General features: G+C 41.4%; 1 protein-coding gene across 3 annotated transcripts in view; it reads right to left on the reverse strand.

The window, feature by feature from the left end:
- LOC100691490 (vasorin) overlaps nucleotides 1-1,775 on the reverse strand; it is a 34,835-nt gene extending 33,060 nt beyond the window's left edge. The window contains exon 1 of one of the 3 annotated variants that reach the window (XM_025907685.1): nucleotides 1,654-1,775. The gene's annotated coding sequence lies outside the window, so the exon portion shown is untranslated. Of the gene's footprint in view, nucleotides 1-641; nucleotides 1,104-1,653 lie in introns of those variants that run through there. The other 2 variants (XM_025907684.1, XM_005461653.4) reach the window with 2 other exon arrangements.
- Nucleotides 1,776-6,855: the final 5,080 nt, after the last annotated feature.

A 6,855-nucleotide genomic window follows, 5' to 3' on the forward strand; every position in this document is an offset into this window, starting at 1 on the left:
AGAAAACAAAATAAAGTCATCACTCTGAACTGCTGAACTGACTGGCGGTATGTCCCAGAGGTGATACATTGATTTGTCTCTGGGGAATCGCCAGCTAATCGCGCAGATTAAAGTCTCAAACAGCCAGAGGTGAGACAGAAACGGTGAAGGGGCAGATAACGAGTTCTAATCCGATACATGCGACTCCAACACGGTCTGAAGCAACGACCAAGATAAGAGCTAATCCTGTTTTCCATGTATCTCTGTATGAAACGGTCCTCTCAGCGTCTCTTCTGTTAAGTGCGTCTCATCTGAGCGCGTCTGGCCAGCAGAGCCTGACCCGAGATACTGACCCGTATATGCCGGGAGAGGAATGCGAGGATATGCTGACAAAATCACAACCACAAAGGAAGCTTTCACGTCCGGAGCTGGCTGAGTAAAAGGTACTAGAAGGACCCGATGCCGGATTAATTACGAGTGTGCCTCGGAGCGTCCAAGTTTGCAGAAGAACTGATTAACTCTGCACGTCTAATCGATATCACAGCACCCAAACGCATGAGCAGATTTTCTTTAATACAAATCGCTTCAATCCAAAGAATTAAAGGAACCACAACACAGTTCAGTGTGCACACAACTTTCAGTGTGGCTATCAAAAAGCTTACCTTGGCAAAGAAACCCAAAGTCCGCAGGAATACGCTGGAGCAGCTTCTACCCGGACCTTTTATCCACTTTGTTCCTCTCAAATGCAAAACCCTCCAAGAAAAGTTCAGAAACCTCCTCTTGCAGCGCAGCGTGGTCGGCGTGTGCACGGAGTTCAGACCAGAACTGCACTGCGCACTGCAGCGCGTTGGCTGTGCTTGGAGACACGGGTCCGCCGGTGCTCAGCGGCGCACGGACTTTTCAACAATATTGCTCATTGAAGTAAAGGAGGTGAGCACTTAAACAAGCTGGGGAAGTGGGAGGTACGGTGCAGAGCCGAGCGCGCTGCCGTGCGCGTCCTCGAGGCAGGCTGCACCTGCGAAAGGCATCCCTTATTCTCCACCTCACTTTATAATACGGCCTATTTTATTTTGAAAAAATTATATTTACATACAAATATAGTAAACACCAGGAAACAAAGAAATAATTTTACCCTTGGTCATTTTCAGTACTGCGTCATTTCCTGGTCATTTTAAAGAAAAACAATATTTCGGTGTGACTTAACTTTTTCACAGCTTCATGTTTTTTACATTGTTATTTAATATTCATTATATATCAATGTGATTATGTCAATGATGGATTTTCTATTATTCAATTGTCCTTGTTTACTTGCGTGTCTCCTTTTCGGTAAGTTAAGCAAAGCAACCCGCACCCTGAGAAGTACGGCGTCATACTAAGTCAGATGGGAAAATAGTGTTTGTGTTTCTGCTAAATTACCAGGAAAAAGCAGTACTTAAAATTACTCACGCACTACTTAAATGTATTAAAAGTTGTTTTTTGGGTTTGTGTGTGTGTGTACCTACATTTGAGTGTTTAAATATTTGCATCTGAATATAGTTATGTTGTCATTTCAAATAAAGTTAATTAAAATTCCATTTAATTACAGTGTAATAACACCTTTAGTCATGGGTCATATTATTTTATATTTATTTATTTATTTATGTTTAGAGTTGTGTTTGTGCATTTTGTACTCACCCCTCTTTCTCTTAGGAAAATTAGTAGCTTTTAGATTCCAAATCCTGCATCCTCAAGAAAAACCAATAAAGCTGCAACACAGACTCAAGTGAGATACCATGTCTTCTCTTCACCCCTCCAAGCTAACTGCAGGGAGATTTGACAGAAGTGAGAATTTAATCTCTAATCAGCTACAGGAAATGATCTTATAACACGAGAGCTTACAGGCTTACAAGAATCGGGTTGTTGACATCTGAAAGCAACCAGTTTAGTCTGTACTTAGATTTCTTTTTTGTTTCCTTCAGTTTCACCCAGATAGAAGACAAATGAAGGGCGTTTACAACACATAACAAATATGTCTGCCATGTTTAGAATGATTTACAGATCTCTTTAGGTGCATCTCCCAGCTTTCTCTCAGTGTTTTTCCTCAAGCCCCCATTTGCCACAGTTACAGCAAATGAACATATACATAATGTAAACCTCTTTTTTATTGGCTAGGCATTTTTGCCTTAGTTAGTTAACACTGTTAACACAAATGCTGTAAGTTCAGCGATACCTTTATAAATGCTTATTCCCGTCACTTCTACAGTGATGAAAAGCTTGAATCCTCGTGCAGAGTCCGCATTTCCTGTTGAAGTGATCTCATAAACATTATGTAGGTAACCTGCTAAGTCATAATTAGCTGCTCTGAAATCATTCAAACATATATGCCTCATTCATGATAAAAGTTTGGTCTCCCCAATAAGTCTCTCCATAAACTTCAACTTCTTCAGAATTCTGCAGCTCGGGTCATAACTCATACTCCCGTAAGAGACCATATCACCCCAATTCTTCAACAGCTTCACTGGTTGCCCATAGAAGCCAGGATAAATTTTAAAATCTTAGTTCTCACGTTTAAGTGTATTCATAACATTGCGCCTCCTTATCTCTGTGATCTGCTTCATGTCACCATTGTTTCCCGCTCTCTCAGAGCTTCATCTGCCACTCATCTTGTTTTTCCTTCTGCTCGTCTTATCACTATGGGGCACAGAGCTTTCAGTCGCTCTGCTCCTCGGCTCTGGAACTCATTTCCTTCAGCCTTAAGAACTATAGATTCCCTTCCTTTATTTAAGTCACAACTCAAGACCTACTTGTTGAAACTGGCTTACTCACTTTAATGCAGATTTTACTTGCTGTCGAACCTTGTTTATTTGGGGGGGTTTTGGTTTGTTTTAATTTGTTGTTTTTTGGTATTTTGTTGTTTTTGGTATTTTAATTGATCAGAATCTAATAATTTAATCTACTGTTTTATTGATATCTTTTTCTCTTTGTAAGGTGACCTTGGGTTTTAGAAAGGCGCCCTCAAATTGTGTTATTATCATTATTATTATTATTATTAAAACAGGGAAGTGCAATAAATCTGCTTTACTCTTGTAGACATTTCCACGACAACTGCATTGCAGAAGCTCAGCCACCTATCACATTTCTCTGTCTTTCCAAGTTTACATTTCCATATTAGGCCTGTATATTTATACACGGTCTTGGGAACGCTGCTGCAGGTGCACCACTAACCAAATACTTCCGCCCGTCACTTAAGCTGTAAATGAGCTGTTGGATGGAGAAACTATATTCAAGTGCAGAGCTGCGCTGTGTGGACGGGAACCCACTGAAACCTGAAACTGTCGTCATGGTCACCAGCACTCAGCCTGGTAAAATGTGTTTAACAACATCGTTGATAGTGAAGCGTGCTCACTGGTGTCACTCGGGTATGCAGCAAGGCAAAAATTAATAATCCACCAAAGAGAAGACAGAGGAAAAAGAAATGTTTTTAATACAAAACTATGGTACATGTACAGCTGCTCCCCCCACACACATGCCTCTCGCACATTAACACATTCTGGGAGATCTGACAGTCTAAACTGAGACGGTCAGCCAGACAAGCCGGGGCATGTGTGAGCAATGTCCAGATGAAATCCATCTATGTGACACACGCACAATAAAAACGTAAAGGAATGTGCTCACAGTTAGCCAGAGACACGGCTGATTGTGTAGAGGATCATTTTAAATTATCCGTACAATCAGTTTGTAGAGCTTTACGCCTTCCCCAAGATAACCCATGACCTCCTGTTAGCAGTCCACTGCATGGAGTGCATTTCATTGGGTGGATCATGCCATCCCATGGGATGGCATCAGGGACAGTACATTTAGTTGGTTTTATATTTACTTTTTACTTCTTTTTGGTAACTATAGATAATTACTCATCATGTACATCTTACATTATCTGCACTGCAGCCTTGAAGGGTAAATTTGAAGGTCCTTTTGTGCCAAACCTACTCCAGACTAGCATTAAAGGCACTCCTTTGCCATCCTTTTTTCTTATTATCTTCATATTTTACTTCTTATGATGATATTTTCTTTTGGGCATTTTTACCTCCACCAAGGAGGTTGTGTTTTATGTAGTGTTTCTGTGAGTGCGTGTCATTCTGTCTATAAACATGATAGCTTTTTAAATGAATATCTGAGGTTTGTAGAGTGGGCTCATGTTAATAATCCATTGCAATTTGGCTTACATCAAGGTTCAAGGTCAACTCAGTGATTTCTTGGCAAAACCTGACAAAATGCCTTGTAACTTAGAAAATACGATTCTTACAAGTGTGCTGTGTATTGTCAATATGTAGGAAGTATTGAATAAAGATTTAAAATATCATGTCACATTTGACCTCTGACCTTTTTATTCAAGGCCAACAGAAGGCCAAGGTCATAACAATGCTATGTAGAGCATTTTAAAATGATGTTTCATACAGCCATTGTTTGTACTGACAACGTATAGATATATAGGTAATGATATGTGGGTGTTGTAAATTCTTATTCTAAATTGACTTTATTATGATACTGTAAAGTACATTATAGTAACAGGTCATAACATTTAAATGAGTAATATTTTAAATACATGTACAATGTTCCTGAAAAAGTATTTATTTTTTTTTGGTAAACAAAACAAAATTGTGATCAAAAACTTGTTTCACTTGATATTTATCACAAAAAAATGAAATGAAATTTACTAAACAGTGAAATGATGTTTCATTGTTTAGTAAAATGTTTAAACAGTGTGGAAAACAAACAATGCCTGCACTTGGCACTTGGTTTTACTGCACTACAAACTTTTTAAAGTAGGTTTAAAAAGAACAAAGAAAAAATTAGTTTATAAAAAATGCAATAATATTCCACTTAGAGTAAATACTGCTCAGATAGGGAGCTGCCTCAGTTGAAGTTTAAACTGTCTGAGTGCTTCTTGTTTTCTTGTCGTTGTAAATCATAACTTCGCCTTTGTGTTTTTCTGCTTTGACTCCCATGTGATACAACATCATCTGGTACTCTAACAAAATCAGATGCGATAAATCATTTAACCTCCATTCTTCATCTGCTGTACGTGGAATCAATCCATAGTCCCGAATCTCTCACAAACATCAGCTGGCTTTTGTTTGATGGGTCCCATCACAGAGCTGCTTTGCCTCGTGTGAGCCTGTGCTTGAGTGTTTGTGTGAGCGCAAATGCGAGGCTGAGAAAGAGGAACAGATTTTGACAGGAGCGCGAGAAAACAAACACGGCAAGCCAGATCCTTTGCAGCTATGTTTGATCTGCTGCTTTACAGCACAACACTAATCTGGGATGTTCTCAGGGGAAGAAATCAATACAGCAAAATGATTAACCTCAAGGTAACTCGTTTTAAGGTGTGAATGGAGGAAACCTAGTAATAGCTAGTATGGATGAGCAGGGTAATTAGGGCATAAGAATACATTTCATATAATAATGTGTTATTTCTTCACATATAGATTACCAGATTAAATCTGGTAACATTACTCAGCCTGTGAAAATCATTCTACATCTTTTGTGGTTTTGGTAGCGCATGTTACAGTCTATATATATACATATATATATATATATATATATATATATATGATGCAGACGGACAAAATGGTGGTGGCTAACCAACCGGACATAGTGGTGGTAGACAAACAGAAGAAGACGGCTGTAGTGATCGATGTAGCGGTTCCGAATGACAGCAATATCAGGAAGAAGGAACACGAGAAGCTGGAGAAATACCAAGGGCTCAGAGAAGAGCTCGAGAGGATGTGGAGGGTGAAGGTAACGGTGGTCCCCGTGGTAATCGGAGCACTAGGTGCGGTGACTCCCAAGCTAGGCGAGTGGCTCCAGCAGATCCCGGGAACAACATCGGAGATCTCTGTCCAGAAGAGCGCAGTCCTGGGAACAGCTAAGATACTGCGCAGGACCCTCAAGCTCCCAGGCCTCTGGTAGAGGACCCGAGCTTGAAGGATAAACCGCCCGCAGGGGCGTGCTGGGTGTTTTTTTATATATATATATATATATATATCCAACAGGACCCTAAGAGCCTTCATCAGGAACTCAATGGGAATGTGACACACAACACTAGAGGCCAACTCCAAGCCCATAGCACAAGTCACCATCAAGTGCGGGATCTACCAAGGAGATGCTCTGTCCCCACTGCTGTTCTGCATAGGCCTGAACCCCCTCAGTGAGATCATTAACAAGACTGGCTACGGATACCGACTACGGAACGGAGCGGTTGTCAGCCACCTCCTGTACATGGATGACATCAAGCTGTATGCCAAGAGTGAACGAGACATCGATTCACTGATACACACTACCAGGCTATACAGCAATGACATTGGAATGTCATTCGGGCTGGAGAAGTGTAGTCGGATGGTAACAAAGAGAGGGAAGGTAGTCAGAACTGAGGGGATTGAACTACCAGAAGGCAACATTGCAGACATAGAGGACAGTTACAAGTACCTGGGGATCCCACAGGCGAATGGGAACCATGAAGAGGCCGCTAGGAAAGCTGCAACCACCAAGTACCTGCAGAGGGTCAGGCAAGTCCTGAGGAGTCAGCTGAACGGTAAGAACAAGATCCGGGCCATCAACACCTACGCCCTGCCCGTGATCAGGTACCCTGCTGGGGTAATAGGCTGGCCAAAGGAGGAGATAGAAGCCACTGACATCAAGACAAGAAAGCTCCTTACCATGCATGGAGGGTTTCACCCCAAGTCTAGCACCCTGAGGTTGTACGCTAAGCGGAAGGAAGGGGGCCGGGGACTGGTGAGTGTCAGCACCACAGTCCAGGATGAGACAAGAAACATCCACGAATACATCACGAAGATGGCCCCAACTGACAGTGTGCTCAGTGAATACCTCAGGCAGCAG

This window comes from Oreochromis niloticus, linkage group LG6, assembly GCF_001858045.2.
Source record: "Oreochromis niloticus isolate F11D_XX linkage group LG6, O_niloticus_UMD_NMBU, whole genome shotgun sequence".
Taxonomy (NCBI): domain Eukaryota; kingdom Metazoa; phylum Chordata; class Actinopteri; order Cichliformes; family Cichlidae; genus Oreochromis; species Oreochromis niloticus.